Here is a 17,873-nt window from a genome sequence, read left to right on the forward strand (position 1 = left end):
ACATTAAAAAAAATCATTCCCATGATCAAGTGGGATTTATTCCTGGTGGTTCACCATTTGCAGATCAATCAACATGATACATCACATCAATAAAAGAAAAGATAAGAACCATATAATCATTTTAATAGGCACAGAGAAAGCATTTGGCAAAGTACAACAGCCATTCATGAGAAAAACTCCCAACAAAGTACAGGGATAGTGGGAACATACCTCAACATCGTAAAGGCAATATACAAAAAACCCACAGCTAACATACTCAGTGGAGAAAAACTGAGACCTTTTCCCCTATGATCAATAACAAGACAAGGATGTCCAACTCTCACCACTTTTTTTCAACATAGTACTGGAAATCCTTGCCACAACAGCAGACAACAAAAAGAAATAAAAGGCATCCAAATCTGTAAGGAAGAAGTTAAACTTTTACTATTGGCAGATGGCATGATGCTGTATATAGAAAAACAAAAGACTCTACCAAAAAACTGCTAGAAGTAGTACATGAATTCAGTAAAATCACAGGACACAAAACCAATGTGCAGAAATCTGTTGCATTTCTATACACCAATAATTAAGCAACAGAAAGAGAAATTTAAAAAACAATGCTATTTACAAGTATCCATTATTTGGTGAAGAGATAAATATGATATATATATATATATATATATATATATATATATATATATACATATATATACACACACACACACACACACACACACACACAGGAATATTATTCAACCATAAAAAGAATGAAATCTTACCATTTGCAATGACATGGACGAAACTATAGAGTTTCATGCTAAGCAAAATAAGTCCATGAGAAAAAGACAAATACCATAGGTTTTCACTCATATGTGGAATTTAAGAAACCAAACAAATGAGCAACGGGGAAAAAGAGAGAGAGAGACAAATCAAGAAACAGACTCTTCACTAGAGAGAACAAACTGATATTGACCAGAGGAGAGAGGGCTAGGGAGGATGGATTAAATAGGTGATGGGCACTTGTGATGAGCAGTGGGTGATGTATGGAATTGTTGAATCACTACATTGTATACTTGAAACTAATATAATACTAGATGCTTAGCTAACTGGAATTGAAATAAAAACCTAAAATGAAAAAAAGTACACCAGTATAAAATTAAAATTTGGTTTTTCTCTCTGTTAAAAAGATAAGACTTACTTAGATTATTGATCTGCTCTTGATAAGAAATTACAACATTTTTTTTCTTTATCTGCTTAGAAAAACAAGGGTTTCTATATTTGTTTTTATCAGGTCTCTAATTACCAAAGAAAACTAAAACTTGTCAATATTAAAGGAGCTGAGTTTTGCTAAGAATTATTTAATCTTCTATAGAATCTCTTAGTGCCATTTTGGTTAAAACTTAAAACTTAAGTTTTGTAATGATCTGTAATCCTATTTAGGCATGTGCTTTCGAACTTTTTGATATTTTTAACAAACTTCCCAAAACTTTAAATTCTAAATAAAGTTTTTCACAAAAACTTTAGCCTTGTTTATTTGGATGTTAAGTTACATGGGAAGCACTGTCAAACAAATAATGATAAACCTTCTTAGATTGTATTATGTGGGTAAATGCTATATAACTGTTCCAGAAATTATAGAAAATTCCTAAAGTTTTAATATGTCCTGGTATAATGTCATCACTTCAAATTCCAATTATTGAAACATTAAACTGTTATGTGTCACAGAAATAACTGGATTTCCTTGTCAACTGTATTATAATGAACTTTCATCAGACCTTTAACCATCTCCATCTTTGAGTCTTTTGTCATTTATAGTTATTGTCTGATGCTCTTACAAAATCTGTTTCATCTTCAAGGAGATTCACAAAAAGGACTTTTGACAAATATAGTTTTTTGATGCCCTTAAGATCACAAAACTAAACTAAGAATTTCCAGGACTAACCAAAAAAACTGCACTCAAACAAAACAGAAATTAATAACATGGGACTAAGTGAATTAAGAAAAAATGATTATAGTTTTTACAACTGTAGTTTAAAACTGCTGGTTCTCTGCTCTTCCAGATTTAAGGAAACTTCTTCTCTTAAAATATCTATGATTTACAAAAATATGATAAAATATTCCTTTGTGAACACATAAAAACATTTATCTTTTCTCCCTACCTGAACCCTCCAGAATTTAGAAACTCTCAATAATTATTCTTGCTTTCATGGCAATTATAATTATTTGCAAAAGTACAATAAGAATCTGTTCTCCTTGTTACAGGACACCATTGGAAACACTGGTTATATTACCAAGGCTCTGACTGGAATGTCATATTTGAGAGACACATGTGTAGACTCAGATATGACCAGACAGCTTTAAGGAACTGAAATTGACTTTATGGAGCCAATAAAGCCCCTAGGAGGTGTTGGCCTGATACTGTGCTTACAGAGTTCCCAGCAGCTTTACCAGGCGAGTAAAGAATATCACTTCCTGACAGAAGCACGAACCTCAGGAAATGTGGGGGACCTCAAGAAGACAGGAATTCACCCAAATCTATAGGTATTATAGTAGAATCTTATGGCAAGTATTTGGTTTCACTCTTGGCCTTAAAAAATGTCAAAGGTTCAAACTGAAATTCATTACAAAAGTTCCAACAAAACAGGTTTAAAAGAATCTATATATTCAATTACTATTCCTGCTATAAATACTTATGTAAATACTTAGGTAAATAATTAGGCCAAGTTTGTTAAAACTGGACTTATTTTACAAACAAATTAGTCTTTATTGGGCTATTTTTGACAGGAATGAAGGTGACTTTAGAGAGAAAGGTTATATTTCAAAAACACACCTTTATAGATGTTAGATTCTAGTTCTGATTAATTATCTTTGAGGGTTTGCTGTTTGCCTATAAAACTGGGCTGGATCCTGAATTCTGGTTTCTTTGACTATCTGGCTATTTGGAGCTATCTCTCCAAACTAAGGCTTCCTATCTTCTCCCATTCTTTCATCTTAAAATCATTAAGAACTAAAACTGCCCTTCTTCCTGAAGTCCTGCAAACTGAAGCTGAACAACTTACGATAAACTTTAGAGAAATTGCCATATATATATATATATATATACATATATATATATATATATATATATATATATATGTATGTATATATATATATATACAATATTAGTGCCTTTGCTCTATGGGCCACTCAAAAGGATCACCAGAGACATGTTAACTAAAGAGCAGAAAAACCCATCAGGTTTCTGCTGCCTGCTTCCATTCCATTTCTGTATGTTGATTTTGTATCCTGTGACTTTACTGAATTTGTGTATCAGTTCTGGCAAATTTTTATCAGAATCTTTTGGATTTTCTATATAGTGTCATGCCATCTGCAAATAGTGACAGTTGTACTTCTTCCTTATCAATCTGGATGCCTGTTATATCTTTTTGTTGCCTGATTGATGAAAATAGGACTTCCAGTACTAAATAACAGTGGTGAGAGTGGACATCCCTGTCTTGTTCCTGACCTTAGAGGAAAAGCTCTCAGTATTTTTCCATTGAGTATGATATTAGCTGTGGGTTTTTGTATATGGCCTTTATGATGTTGAGGTATGTTCCCTCTATCCCTACTTTGCTGAGGGTTTTTATTAAGAATGGATGCTGTACTGTATCAGATGCCTTTTCTGCATCATTTGAGAGGATCATATGGTTCTTATCCTTTCTTTTATTAATGTGGTGTATCCAGTTGATTTATTTGCAAAAATTGAACCACCTTTGCAACCCAGGAATAAATCCCACTTGATTGTGGTGAATGATTCTTTTAATGTACTGTCAGATTCAATTTGCTAGTATTTTGTTGAGAATTTTTGCATCCATGTTAATCAGGGATATTGGCGTGTAGTTCTCTCTTTTAGTGGACAAACTAGATTTTAAACTAAAGACTGTCACAAGAGATGAAAAAGGGCATTATATCATAATAAAGGGGACACTCCAAGAAGATCTAACAATGATAAATATTTATGCCCCCATCTTGAAAGAACCCAAATATATAAAACAATTAATAACAAACATAAAGGAATTCACTGATTACAATACAATAATAGTAGGGACTTTCACACCCCACTTACAGCAATGGATCAACTAAGCAGAAAATCAACAAGGAAACAATGGCTTTGAATGACACACCAGACCAGATGGACTTAACAGATATATTTAGAACATTCCCTCCTAAAGCAGCAGAATACACATTCTTTTCAAAAGCACATGGGACATTCTCCAGAATAGATCATATATTAACTTCCAAATCAGGCCTCAACAAAAAGATTGAGATCATACCATAGATATTTTCTAATCACAAAGCCATTAAACTTGAAGTCAACCACGTGAAAAATTTTGGAAAGACCACAAACACATACAGGTTAACAACATCCTACTAAATAATGAATGGGTTAGCCAGGAAATTAAAGAAGAAATTTTTTAAAAATGCATGGAAACAAATGAAAATGAAAACACAATGGTCCAAAACTTTTGGAATGCAGCAAAGGAGGTCATTAGAGGGAAGTACATAGCAATACAAGCCTACCTCACAAAGTAAGAAAAATCTCAAGCAACCTGACCTTACATCTAAAGCTAAAAAAGAACAACAAATGAAGCCCAAAACCAGCAGAATAAGGGAAAAAATAAAGATTAGAGCATAAGTGATATTTAGAAACCAAAAACAAACTAACAAACAAAAAAACAGTAGAACAGTTCAATGAAACCAGGAGCTGATTCTTTGAAAAAATTAATAAAATTGATAAACGCATATCAAAAAGAAGAGAAAGGACCCAAATAAATAAAATCATGAATGAGAGAGAAATCACAACTAATACCACAGAAATACAAACAATTATAAGAAAATATTATGGAAATTATATGCCAACAAATTGGGCAATCTGGAAGAAATGGGTAAATTCCTAGAAACATATAAACTACCAAAACTGAAACAGGAAGAAATAGAAATATTTGAACAGACTGATAACCAGCAAAGAAATTGTATCAGTAATCAAAAATCTTCTAACAAACAAAAGTCCAGGGTCAGATGACTTCACAGAGGAATTCTACCAAACATTTAAAAAAGAACCAATACCTACTCTTCTCAAACTAGTCCAAAAAATATAAATGGAGGAAAACTACCAAACTCATTCTATGAGGCCAGCATTACCCTGAATCCAAAGCCAAATGAAGACTCTCTGAAATTTTTAAAAAGGTTTGTTCATTTTGTGTTAATAGCTCCCAGGGCTAAGAAGGTAAACTTTGGAGTTGCAAGTTATCAGCTGGAATCCCCAAGCTTTTCAGGTCCCAGGAAGGCTATGCCGCAGGAATACAGGCAACCCAGAAATAGACCAACTTCTACTGATCCATTCATACTTGATTTGTCTGCAAGGAGAAAGTTAAATCTGCTCTGAAAGACATCATCATCCAAATTTTCAATAAAAAATTACCAGACATGCCAGTTAACAGAACCTAATGTTCTAAAAACAAGAAAATAGAAATAGACCCACAGGTAATGCAGACTAGAATCATCAGACATTGACATTAAAATAACTGAGTAATATGTTTAAGAAAATGAATAAAAAGATATTATCACCAAAGAACCAGAATCTATATCGAAAAACAAAAAAATCAATAGATGAGTTTAATAACAGTTTAGACACAGATTAGAAAAGAGAATTAGTGGAATTGGTAGACTCATATGCAGCAAACATCTAGTTTGAAACATGGATGAAAATTATCAATATGGTGTGTGTGTGTGGAGGGAGGTCCTCCAGATTGAAAAAGATGAAACCTACATAAAAGAGTCTAAGAAATATATGGGATATGATGAAAAAGGTCTGGCATACATGTAACTGGAGACCTCAAAGTGGAAAAACTGTAGTAGAATCAACATTTTAAGAAATACTAACCATGTATTTTCTAAAACTGATGAGGTTCTCAAGCCACAAACTGAAGAAGCTCGAGGAACATCAAAGCAGGATAAATAAAAGAAAACCAACCTAGGCATATCATAGTAAAACAGCTAAAAAACAAAGGAAGAGCTGAGTAATTGTTTCTGCACCCAGAATCTGCTCTATTGTCATCACATGTATAACACTCCATTCAATTTTGGTAACTGGTAAAGTAGGAAAACACCTAAAGACTGGCACTCAGGAAATTAAAGGTAAATAGCTTAGTTTTAATCTGTGAACACAATGAATGGTAATAATTAGCCAAAATCCTATTCTCTTAAAGCAGTGAAAGCAAAGGTATAAGGTACAAGTAATCTATAAACTTTACATCTTGACTTTATAAACTTCTTAAGCTATCTCCCCATGTCTTCAGAAGCCAAAATATGCCAGTTCTAATGCCAGCAATCACTTCTACAGTCATCCTCATTTAATGTTTAGCACTGAGGAAGCCACTAATCCTTTCCTAAGACTTATTAAGACAATCAAATAACATACCAAATCTAAATAGGACATTGGCTCAAGATGGAAATTTTTAAGAGATTTTTTGAGATTTTTCTACTAATAAAAGGCACCAACTGGAACTAAAGTGCCCAAGAAAGATAATCTATGCCCATACAAGGCAGATGGTTAAAACTTATTAATACAATCACATTTTAGAAGGGTGTGCATACAAAGCGCCTTCATTGTGATAGGATTAAGTTTGTGATTCATACTGTCTAGAAGCTGCTCAGTTCCTCATTAGGATTCCAACAATCTTCCTCAGAGAGACGGCTTGGCTTCAGAAATTCTCCTGAGTCACAAATCAAGAGATTAGACAGGTATAACCTAGGCATACCATCCAGCTAAAGCACATCACACACACATACACACACAACAACAACAACAACAACAACAACAACAACAAACTTTTTATTTCTAACACCATTTGGAACAATGCATTACTCCAAGATGAAACAAAAAATATATAGTAATGATCATAAAATAAAGAAAATACAACAACCTCAGTACCATGTTAACTTCAAAGTGCTGGGTCTCCAGTTAATATCATATACTGAGTTTAGATGGGTCACCAAAAGAAACTGCTTCCAAGTAAACATTAATATTTCCCTATGTTCAGAAGCTTTCTGAGCATATGTGTTGCTACCAGTGAATTAGCCTTATCTTCTTTTATATATAAAAAACAACCTAAATCACCTCTAGATTTCCTTATCACAAAAATCGTCTTCCCAACTTGCTGCTGCTTCCTTTCTTCCAGAGCATCTGCTGGTCCTAATTGGGTTCTTATCCCTTTCTGTGTCCTAGACCCACTGCAAAAACATTTATTAAGCTGCAATTTTAACAATATTTTAATTCTGTTCTGAAATTCGTCTGCAAATACCTTAACGTAACATTGAAACCAGTGATTTAATAAACAAGAGGCATGTATATATTACTGTGCAAAAAAATAAGTCTTACACATTTATGTCTATATATGATATTTGTAAAGTCAGTTTCCCAAGGCCCATAGAACTAAAGTGTGCACACAGCACATACACACACATCACCATATTCAAATCAAATGGATTTATATTAAGTGTGAAATTAGATGATATAAAATTTACAACCAGATACACAAAATATGAATTGAATTATAAATACACTGTTGATAATGGGTATAACAATATAATAAAAATAAAAGAAGTATCCAAATGGCTTAAAAATTCACCTGAACCCAGCCTACTCTGTTATCTGGCTTGATTATGTCCCTTAGCCAGGTGGAAAAGCTCTTTCACACATGACTGAGGGGCTTTAATGAGATTCTTTTCCACTTTTCAGCTGTCCCTTTTCTGGCGGTTTACCTGTGTCATCTTTACTCTCTTCTTATGGTTTTCCAACTAGTGAAGCCACATTTTTACTTTTTTAAAAAGTTTAAACAGTCTCCTGACATAGATGCTGGCATATCTATTATAAGAATGATAACCTGCATTTAAAATACCATTCTTCTCTATTTTACTCTTTACTACACTCATAATCTGATAGTCTACTATAAGCGGAATGCATAACACAATGGAAACTGCACATAGATAAGAAAAGCACACAAGTTAATTCTAAAGTTCTCAGCCAGACACCTGTCCACAGTCATAACTATTGCTCATGCTGGGAGAAGCCAGAGTAGCCTCAGGTCAAGAATTCAGTGCCGTCCTCTTACATTTTTTTCCTAGGGATAATACTAGTAAATGGAGAGTTTTCAACTCTGCCTCATAGGCATAAGGACATGCTATCTAAGCACATACCTCCTGCAAACATTTACTATAATGCCAAGAGATTAAATCCGACAAGGAGTTAGGAGTCTCAAGTCACTGTCAGGTGATCATTACAAAACTTATGAATGGACAGAAAGCAGAAGCTAGCAGGGTATTGAGCACTGTTAGAAAGGGAACTTAAAATCTGAATTTTAACTTCCATAAATCATCCCTTGCATTTCGAAAGTATCAATCAATGGATTTTAATGTTATCTGATTTGACACATCCACTTTGAACCATCCAATGTTGACACTATATTCAGGTCCAAAGGCTACTCAGTAACAGAGAGTTAGAATCAGATCGCTGAAGTCTTCAGGACAAGGAAACAATCCCAGTCTGGCACTCTAGGCCCCCACAGCATCACAGCAGAGTGATCTGGGAAACATGGCATGAAGGACAAGATCAGCCAGAGAGGAAGAGACCCCATCATGGAAGGTCTGTACAACCAATTAGACCCCACTGAGGCCTTAGAAGCAGGAATACAGATCTAACTATGTTTTTAAATGACCACTCTGGCAGCACTGTGTGGCAAATGCAGCAGCAAGGGCCATTAGGTGGCTAGTGCAGAAACTAGGTAAAACATACTTGGACAAGGAGATGAGCTGGGTAATGACAGAGGGGACATCAAAAACTCAAAGACTCGGGGCGCCTGGGTGGCTCAATCAGTTAAGTGTCCAACTTGGGCTCAGGTCATGATCTCGTGGTTTGTGGATTTGGGCCCCACATCAGGCTCCGTGCTGACACAGCCTGGAGCCTGCTTCAGATTCTGTGTCTCCCTCTCTCTCTGCCCCTCCGCCACTCACACTCTGTCTCTCTCTCTCAAAAATAAATAAACATTAAAAATTTTTTTAAAAATTTAAAAAAACCTCAAAGACTCTGTTCAATGCAGTTAAGTTTTAGATGCCTGTGAGATAGCTGAGAGAGAGATAGCTACCTTTGGTTAAAAACAGAGTGAGGAGCACCTGGCTGGGTCAGCTGGTACAGCATGTGACTCTGGATCTCGGAGTTAAGGGTTTGAGCCCCACATTGGGTATAGAGATTATTTAAAAATAAAATCTTTAAAAAAAACCTGAGAACCATAAGTAAGACTTGTGGATGACAATCCCCCACCCCCAGTGTCTTGGGGTCTTCATCATGCAATAATGTATTATTCTTTTATTTTTTAACAAAACGCTACAGACCCACATTTGACTGAGCATCCAAATATAAACTGTTTTCCAAGAGGCATTTATGGATTGACACTGTCATACACTATTGTAAAGTTTAGGATCTTGGCAGCTACAGTGAATTTTTAGCCCCTTGACCTTCTCTCCCCTAATGATCTTGTCCTTCCTACTATCTTAGTCCTGCATGCTCCCAACACTGGCACTGTCTTCACATCCACCTATCTTTCTCATCTTTTATCCATCTCCTATCTTTCTGGTGCACTGCCTCTACTTATCACAGGACAACACCCCTAGGACTCCCTCTGATCCCACTGAAAGTTAACCCTCTACTCTCTTCATAATTTCTTTAAAGACATTTGCACATCACAAAGATATGACCTATGCATATCTTTAAGCTACAGAACTAAAAAAACAAACAAACAAAAATCCTGCTTTCTTACCAGAGCCTAATAAATAAAAGTTCACGTGTTCACTGTGTTTGTTTTCTAAGCACTTACAGGTCATCATTTGAGAAAAACTAGGAACTTTTAAAAAACTCTGAACCCTAAAAATTTTATGTATTTCCCATGAGACTAAACCCAAACTGGCAACTACAGTGAGGTCCTCTATAATGTTTGAAATTGAAGGCATTATTCTTTTTGTAAACATGCACTTCTAGGTCACAAATCTATTAAACTTAAAAAGCCCAGAGTAACCCCAATAACATAGCTAGTGCCCAGATGGTGGTTTCTAATAACATTCTCCAAAAGAGGAACCCATGTCTCGGAGAAATGGTTGATTCCAGGGTTGAGACATGGAAAATACAAATTGAGCCTGCAGCATTCTGTAGTATCAGAAAGTAAGGATAGGGGTGCCTGGGTGACTCAGTCAGTTAAGCGTCTGACTTCAGCTCAGGGCATGATCTTGCGGTTTGTGAGTTCGAGCCCCACATTGGGCTCTCTGCTGTCAGTTTGGAGCCCACTTCAGATCTTCTGTCTCCCTCTCTCTCTGCCCCTCCCCTTCTCTTTCTCTCTCTCTCTCTTTCTCTCTCTCTCTCTCTCTCTCTCTCAAAAACAAATAAACATTAAAAAAAAAAAGTAAGGATAAAGCTTTAAAGTTTGGGCAAGGAGGCAGGGGGAATGGTGGTATGTCAAAAGGGCACATAGGCCAACCTGAAAGAAAGTTCTAGTGGCCAAGGCTGGAACAGGTTGAGCAGTAAATTAAATAATGACAATATTGAATTATAACCCATAAAATAACAAATATCCATGAATTTTTACTGATACAAATAGTTGAGTAACTAAATGGGTAAGAAGAATTAGTAAACTTAGAAGGAGAAAAAAATTTTAAATCACTATTAGAACAACATAGTACAATGTACATCAAGTTCCACCAATGGATGTTAAAATTAGTGAACAAAGTTTAAGCAGAAAGAAGATATTTGCATAGTCCAAATTTAAGTCTAAGGAGAAACCGGGTATTTGCATAGTCCAGGTTTCTCTCCCAAGATACCTAATAATTACAAAGAGAAAAATAACTTTCCACTGGGGACCTGGCGAACAGCACCTTAACCAAGGTTTACGTCAGCAATAAGATGTCATGTACCTCTGACAAAATGTACTGAGATTCCTTCTGGTATTTTTTCCCCCAAAATGCATAACCTCAATCTAATCATGAGAAAACACCAAGTACTAACTGAGGAGCATTCTATAAGATATCTGACCAGTACTCTTCACAAGTTCCTGGAACTGGATCCTGAATGGAAAAAGGATAATGAAAAGTCAGTGAAATCCAAGTAAGTCTATAGTTTTGTTAATAGTATTACAGTATTGTTCCAATGTTAATCTATCAGTTTTGACAATTTTACTATAGTTATACAAGATGTTACAGAAACTCTCTGTGCCATATTTTTTTGCAACTTTTCAGTAAGCCTAAAAATTATTTCAAAACAACAAATTAAAATCAATAATGAAATAACCCCCAATTTTTTCAATGTTTATAATGGAAGCATGATGTCAGGCTTAAAATGCCATCTTTGTTCTTGAAAACCTCATCAAGAGCTATGCAAACCCAATCACAGCTTTTCAATGCATTCTCAAAAGCATTGTTTTATAAAGGATAACACATCAATAACATCTTTTTCTTGTTACCCTGTCATAATTATGATTAGCTGAAATTCATGATATGAGAGTAATGAGATCCACCTAAAAACCAAGCTTTAAGGGCTATCTCTATCGCACTGAGAAGAGAAGTAAGAGCAGGAAACTTACCTTTTCTAAACTATTCTCCAGAAGTGATTTGTGCCTCTTCCTTATTTAGGTGGAAATTGTGGAGGGAGAGAAGCATAGCAATTTGCCTTTTGTGGAAAAATTCAAACCACTTCAATTTGCCTCTGGGATAGGGTAGCATCCTACCAGGTAAGATGGAATATATCTCCCTGGGGGTGGGGTGGGGTGGAGAGATATGTATCTACATCTGAGGTCAGAACACAATGAGTGGTCTGTAGCTCCAGGGAACAGCTAAGTAGCAAGACCAGATCTATACTGTCGCAACTGGAGTGGGTCAGCTGGCCCTAGGTTGCTGGTAATATCCGCATAAATCAATGCTGCATGTGTCAAATGGATTCTACTCCTAACTTAGATTTGATATGGAAGTGGTGAGTGATTTGGCATGATATCAATAGTACTATTAGATTTAGGTATGACTGAACTGATATCATTAGATTTTTAACTATAATTAGCCTACTGCTTTATGATTTCTGAAGTACACGTTTTATTTGAGGTAACTATTATGAGGTACACTGGGAAGACATACAGTATCCCCATGTGATGGAACAGGATAAATGGATCAGAAAGGTTATAAATCAAAGTCAGGTGGTAGGTTTGCAGAACCAAGACTCCAGTCTCTAGACTTCCTTGCACAGAGTACGTATGCACTAAAATAATGGACAAGTATTATTTCCTGGATTCTTGCATTTCCTGCAGTTTTATTCCTTCTGTTTTTATTAGTAACAGGTAGGTATTAGGAACAAGTTATTAGTTACTAAAAGCATTATTTTCAGAATAGAAAAGGCATCACCCAAACCAGCTTCTACCAATGTATTAATTAATGCTGCAGACTTGTGCTACCCAATATGGCAGCCACTAGCCACATGTGGCTACTAAATACTTGAAATGTGCATAGTCAGAATTGAGATGTGCTGTACATGTAGGATACCCACCAGATTTCAAAGATTTAATATGACAAAAAGAATGTAAAATATCTCAGTAAGTTTATATTGGTTGCATACTGAAATTCTATCTTGAAGATATTGTTTATATAGAAAGAGAGACAGATATAGACAGTGTTTAACAGTTTCCAAATAATAGTAAGTTTTATAAGGATCATTTGACCCTCACAAATTGGGCAGTTATTCCCATTTTACAGAAGAAGCTATGCTGGGGTGACTACGTGGCTCAGTAGGTTAAGTGTCAAACTTAACCTGGTTTGGCTCTTGGTTACGGCTCAGGTCATGATATCACAGCTGTGAGTTTGAGCCCCGTGTCAGGCTCTGTGCTGACAGTGCAGAGCCAGCTTGGGATTCTCTCTTTCTCCCTCTCTCTCTCAAAATAAATAAACTTAAAAAAAAATTTTTATAAGAGGCTATGAGCTAGTATTGACGTACCAGATGCTAGGTCTTTAGACTTTTACTGAGTAATGATTCCACTGGCAGAACACTTATGTTGTAAAATATAGCTTGAACATTATTTAAAAATAATAGGATAATAATGGGAATACCTTTAGCATTCCCAGTGATGGGCCACATAGGAATATGAAATGTCCTCAGGACGCCTGATACTCTGCACTACCACTCTGGCAATGTCAGCTGACCCCACATTCCACTTCTAGACTCCTTAAATAAAATATAGATCCCTCCCATCCCAATCCACATGATCTCTGGTCCCATGAAGAAACTGTGGTCCAGAGAGATGAAGTGCTTTCATCAAATGCAGAAAATGAACGAATGACATTTATCAGACCCTAATTAGATCTGGCCTCCCTACTCCCTAACAATTTATGCCCCGACATGACTTACAGTGAGCTGCTCTGTAAACATGTAAGTAAACTGTGAAACAAATTACCAGGTGAGACAGAGAGAGGAGAAAGAAAGAAAGAAAGAAAGAAAGAAAGAAAGAAAGAAAGAAAGAGAAAGAAGGAAAGAAAAAAGAAAAGAAAGATAAAAGAAGAAAGAGAAGAATAAAGAAATGAAAAGAAAGAAAAGGAGGGAAACAAAAAGAAAGGGAGACAGAAGGCAGGCATGCTAAACTTTAATAAAGTTCAATATGGTCTTTTTGTCCCCACTATGAGTAACCCAGTGAACTCTCAGCTTCCTCCCCTATAAACATGGGATTGAAATACTCCCTGGAAGGTTTAGTCTGAGCATCAAATGAGAACGAATATAAAAACACCTGCACAGAGAAAGCACTCAACCACCCATTGATGGCCACTTCCTTTTATCCAGAAGATAATGATCTTGTCTTAAGGCATTCCAAATTAATACAGGATGGTTGAATAAAAGGGGCAAAATGAAGTATTTTCTTCTCCCTTTCTAAGTATTCTTTTGTCCCTCCAACTTTTCTATCCCTTCTCTCCCCTGTCCTAGGATACAGTCAGCGTGGAGCCAGGGTTGGGCTGTGCAGGTCAGGAAGCAGATAGGGCAGGACCTCCTGTGTGAAAGTATCTAAACTTTGGGTACCTGTCAGAGAGTTTTTCTTCTTACCTTGTAAGACACTCCACTCAAATGGACCCAGAGGGAGATCATAGGCTTATTACTTTCTAGAGCCTTCCGGTTTTGCCTTTCCAGATAACTCTGAGAACATAATACCAGAGAAATGACAGAGAGCTACCTACTGCTACCTGGCCCTAAATACTGATTTCCAGCCAGCTCTTGTCTAAAGTGTAAAATTTTTTTCTAGTTGCAAACCCAAAGAGATTGGGCTAGTGATCAGCAAAAGTGTAAGAAACTTTGTTCAATGGGGTTTCAGACACTGCCAACATTTGACTGTACCCTTCTGTCAAAATCAAAACTTCTTCATTGAAATCAGTTCGTTTGCTTTACTCACATCCACTCACCTTGGGTTTCAACAACCAGTGTGGTACTAACTTTCAATGTTATGATTCTCTGAATGGATATTTTATTTATCTCTATAAATAAGCTGTGTGGCTCAAAAAATAGATAGCCACTTTGTAACAGTCTCTCAGTGAAACAGAATATCTTGCTTCAAAAAAAAAAAAAAAAAAGCTATGCTGGGGGGTATCATGAGAAGGGGGAGTAACTGCTAATGGGTTTCTAAGGGAGGGGATGATGAAAATGATTCCACACACTGTGCACTTTAAATAGGTGAACTGTGTAGGATATGTGAATTATTTCTCATAAAACTGTGTGTGTGTGGGGGGGGGGGGGGGGGTTGGGAAATGAGGCCCAAACCACCAAGACAATTTATCATTACTGGTTCACAACCTAGTGTGAACAGAGAATGGATATTGTGTGTGTGTGTGTGTGTGTGTGTGTGTGTGTGTGTGTTTTAATGTTTATTTTTTTTTTTAATTTTTTTTAACGTTTATTTATTTTTGAGACAGAGAGAGACAGAGCATGAACAGGGGAGGGGCAAAGACAGAGGGAGACACAGAATCTGAAACAGGCTCCAGGCTCTGAGCTGTCAGCACAGAGCCCGACGCGGGGCTCGAACTCACGGACCGTGAGATCATGACCTGAGCCGAAGTCGGACACTTAACCGACCAAGCCACCCAGGCACCCCAATGTTTGTTTATTTTTGAGACAGAGAGAGAGCATGAACGGGGGAGGGTCAGAGAGAGAGGGAGACACAGAATTGGAAACAGGCTCCAGGCTCTGAGCTGTCAGCACAGAGCCCGCGGGGCTCGAACTCATGGACCGCGAGATCATGACCTGAGCCGAAGTCGGACGCTTAACCGACTGAGCCACCCAGGCGCCCCGAGAATGGATATTTTAAAGGATAAACTTTAGCTTTCTGTAGGCAGACCTACAGATCCTATATCCTATAGAGATGACAGCCATTCGTTTTTTTTAATTTTCACTAAAAAATTGCAACCCTATCCTATAACCCCAGTAAGCAACAGAGAATAAGCCTTCCCTCTTGATATAACCTGTATCTGCTGCCAAACTTCTATCAAAAACTCCTGACATAGAAATACAGGGTACTTGAAGAACATTAGGTCCATCTATCCCTCTAAAAAGTCTAGACTCATCCCTGAATAAACCCCAAACCATCAAACAGCAGCATGTATGACCATAAGGTCTCAGCATCCAACAAGGGCTTCTCACAACACTTAGGGCAAGGAAAATTGCAACTACAGCTAGTAAATGTACTACTGCATGGACTACTAGGATGGGCACACATTTGCTCTCCCAATGCTGTTCTTCAATCCCCTCTGCATCTTCTGTAACACAAAACATTTCCCTCAGAAATAAATGCCAAGAAAAGCTTTTCTAAGGAGCTGGTAAGTTTCCGCCTTTATCCTCATTGAATTGTGTGACTATTCATCCCTTTTTATTGTGGCTCCCAGGAGGCAACTTTAATTTGCATAGCATCTGTCCAAGTCCATTTTAACCTGCTTCCCTTTACTCTTGATTGTATTTTATTTTCCACTTGTAATACTTATGCTCACCTCAAATGCTTCATGGAAGCTTAATAAAAATAAATGCAGAGACAGATTTTGGCTCTAAGTGTATTTTAATAGCATCTTAATACAAAAGAATGTGTTTCCTAATCTTGCTGAATACTCAGGGTTTGGAACAAAGATAACCAATACATATTTGTTACTATAAATCTATTTTTTTCTAAAAGTGGAATGAGCTTTTGTATTTTTACTATTAGGCAAGAAAATAACACTAGGCAACATTACAGTTCTTGTTTTTAACTGCTATATTTACATTTTGGTCTTGTATTTTTCTGTATTGTTCTAACTTCTTCAGTACTATTTCTAATAAGTATTGTAATAAGCTGGTTAATTTTTTGAAGTCAATCATTAAAAATCAACTATCCACAGAAAAAAAATTACAAAAGGGAACTCAATAGCTCTTTAACAAGCCAGCCATCCAAAGAAAGTTAGGGACAAAAATTTATGCCCTGAAGATAAGAAAAATACATAAAATATATTGGTTAATCCCTTTAAAAATACTAATATCAACAAATTTCTCTCCCACCTTGTAGTAACTTCCATGTTCAATAAGTTTTTATCCATCTTATATCAACTCTTGTTTCGTACATTTGGAGAAAGACGAGAGTTTCACCCACCGGCTCTTAACACACACCACCAGACACAAAATCCGTTTGCACCAAGACATGGATTTCTGAAAAACCGATGTGAATTCTCAATTGGTATTTCACACTCGTTTTTCAAACGAAAGTGGGAGGGACTAACTCAAACCTAGTCATCTCAACTGAACAGTTTTCTATTTTCAACCAAATATACATGCAATACCCCCACGGACCACTCAAGCCACACAACATCCCCAGTAGCTTTCGCCATTTACTCACTCGGGTTAATAGTGGTTCAGCTGAACCGAGGGCTTCGATCTCAGGGTCCGTGTGCTCAGAGGAGGAGCACTAACAATCATTTATAGAAACGCCGAGCTGAGTGAGCCAGACCTTCCAGCACACCCTAGGGAAGCAGCTCCTAACAATGGCATCAAGCATCTGTCCTGCGCTTTCTAAATCCTGAAGAGCTTTTCCAAAATCTCCCCGGCTCCTTTCCAGGTTGCTTCCTTCCTGTGACTCCGAAACTCTGCGGGATGGTCCAGGACTCCCACTTCCCTCCTGCGGGCTCTCGACTCGTGTAACGACGGAGGACTCAGGGCACAGCTGGAGCGCGCGGCAGACCCCCTCCCCCTCCCCCTCCCCCCTCCTCATCCCCCTCCCCCTCCCCGCGGGACTACTTTCCGCGCGCTCGGGCCGCAGGCAGCCCACCGATGGTGTCGGCGCGCTGGCGGTGGGCCGCGCACTCACATGCGCCGCGGCTGGCCTGGAGAGGCGCCCGCTCTAGGGCACGGTGCAGGTCAGGGGCGGCTGGCAGCGGGTCGGGGTGGCCGAGGTCGGGCGGGGGTAAGGGTTGCGAAGAGGCGAGCACAGGCAGCGCGCACGCGGGCCCCACCTCGCTACCTTCGGGCTGCAGGCGGGGAGAGCGCTGGGCGGTGGCTCCCTCGGGGTAGGTGCCCGCAGGCGGACAGCAGGAGAGGCGCAGCCTGCCTGGCTGTCCTAACCGCCCGGCGCCCGAGCGGAGGGCGGGAACTGGTTCCGTGTGCTCAGAGCCGGACATTGGATCGGACCGCCACACTCCCGCGGGGCCGGGTCACGGAGATGACACTCCTGGAGAGCGCACAGTTGAACCCAAAACTCCCCAGGGCTTGTACCAAAGGGACAATGGCAGTTAGCCCTGGTGATCACAGGACGCTACCCAAGCTGATCAATACCTTCTCTGGA

General features: G+C 38.0%; 1 protein-coding gene across 5 annotated transcripts in view; it reads right to left on the bottom strand.

Annotated features, from left to right (window-relative positions):
• The window catches only part of ABCG2 (ATP binding cassette subfamily G member 2 (JR blood group)), a 131,123-nt gene that overhangs the window by 48,901 nt on the left and 64,349 nt on the right, over positions 1-17,873 (bottom strand). The window contains exon 1 of one of the 5 annotated variants that reach the window (XM_078445923.2): positions 17,400-17,830. The exons of 2 other annotated variants lie outside the window; for them this stretch is intronic. The gene's annotated coding sequence lies outside the window, so the exon portion shown is untranslated. Of the gene's footprint in view, positions 1-16,931; positions 17,261-17,360; positions 17,380-17,399; positions 17,831-17,873 lie in introns of those variants that run through there. 2 more of the 5 variants (XM_081795554.1, XM_078445922.2) reach the window with 2 other exon arrangements.

This window comes from Panthera onca, chromosome B1 (assembly GCF_046562875.1).
Source record: "Panthera onca isolate mPanOnc1 chromosome B1, mPanOnc1 haplotype 2, whole genome shotgun sequence".
Taxonomy (NCBI): Eukaryota; Metazoa; Chordata; class Mammalia; order Carnivora; family Felidae; genus Panthera; species Panthera onca.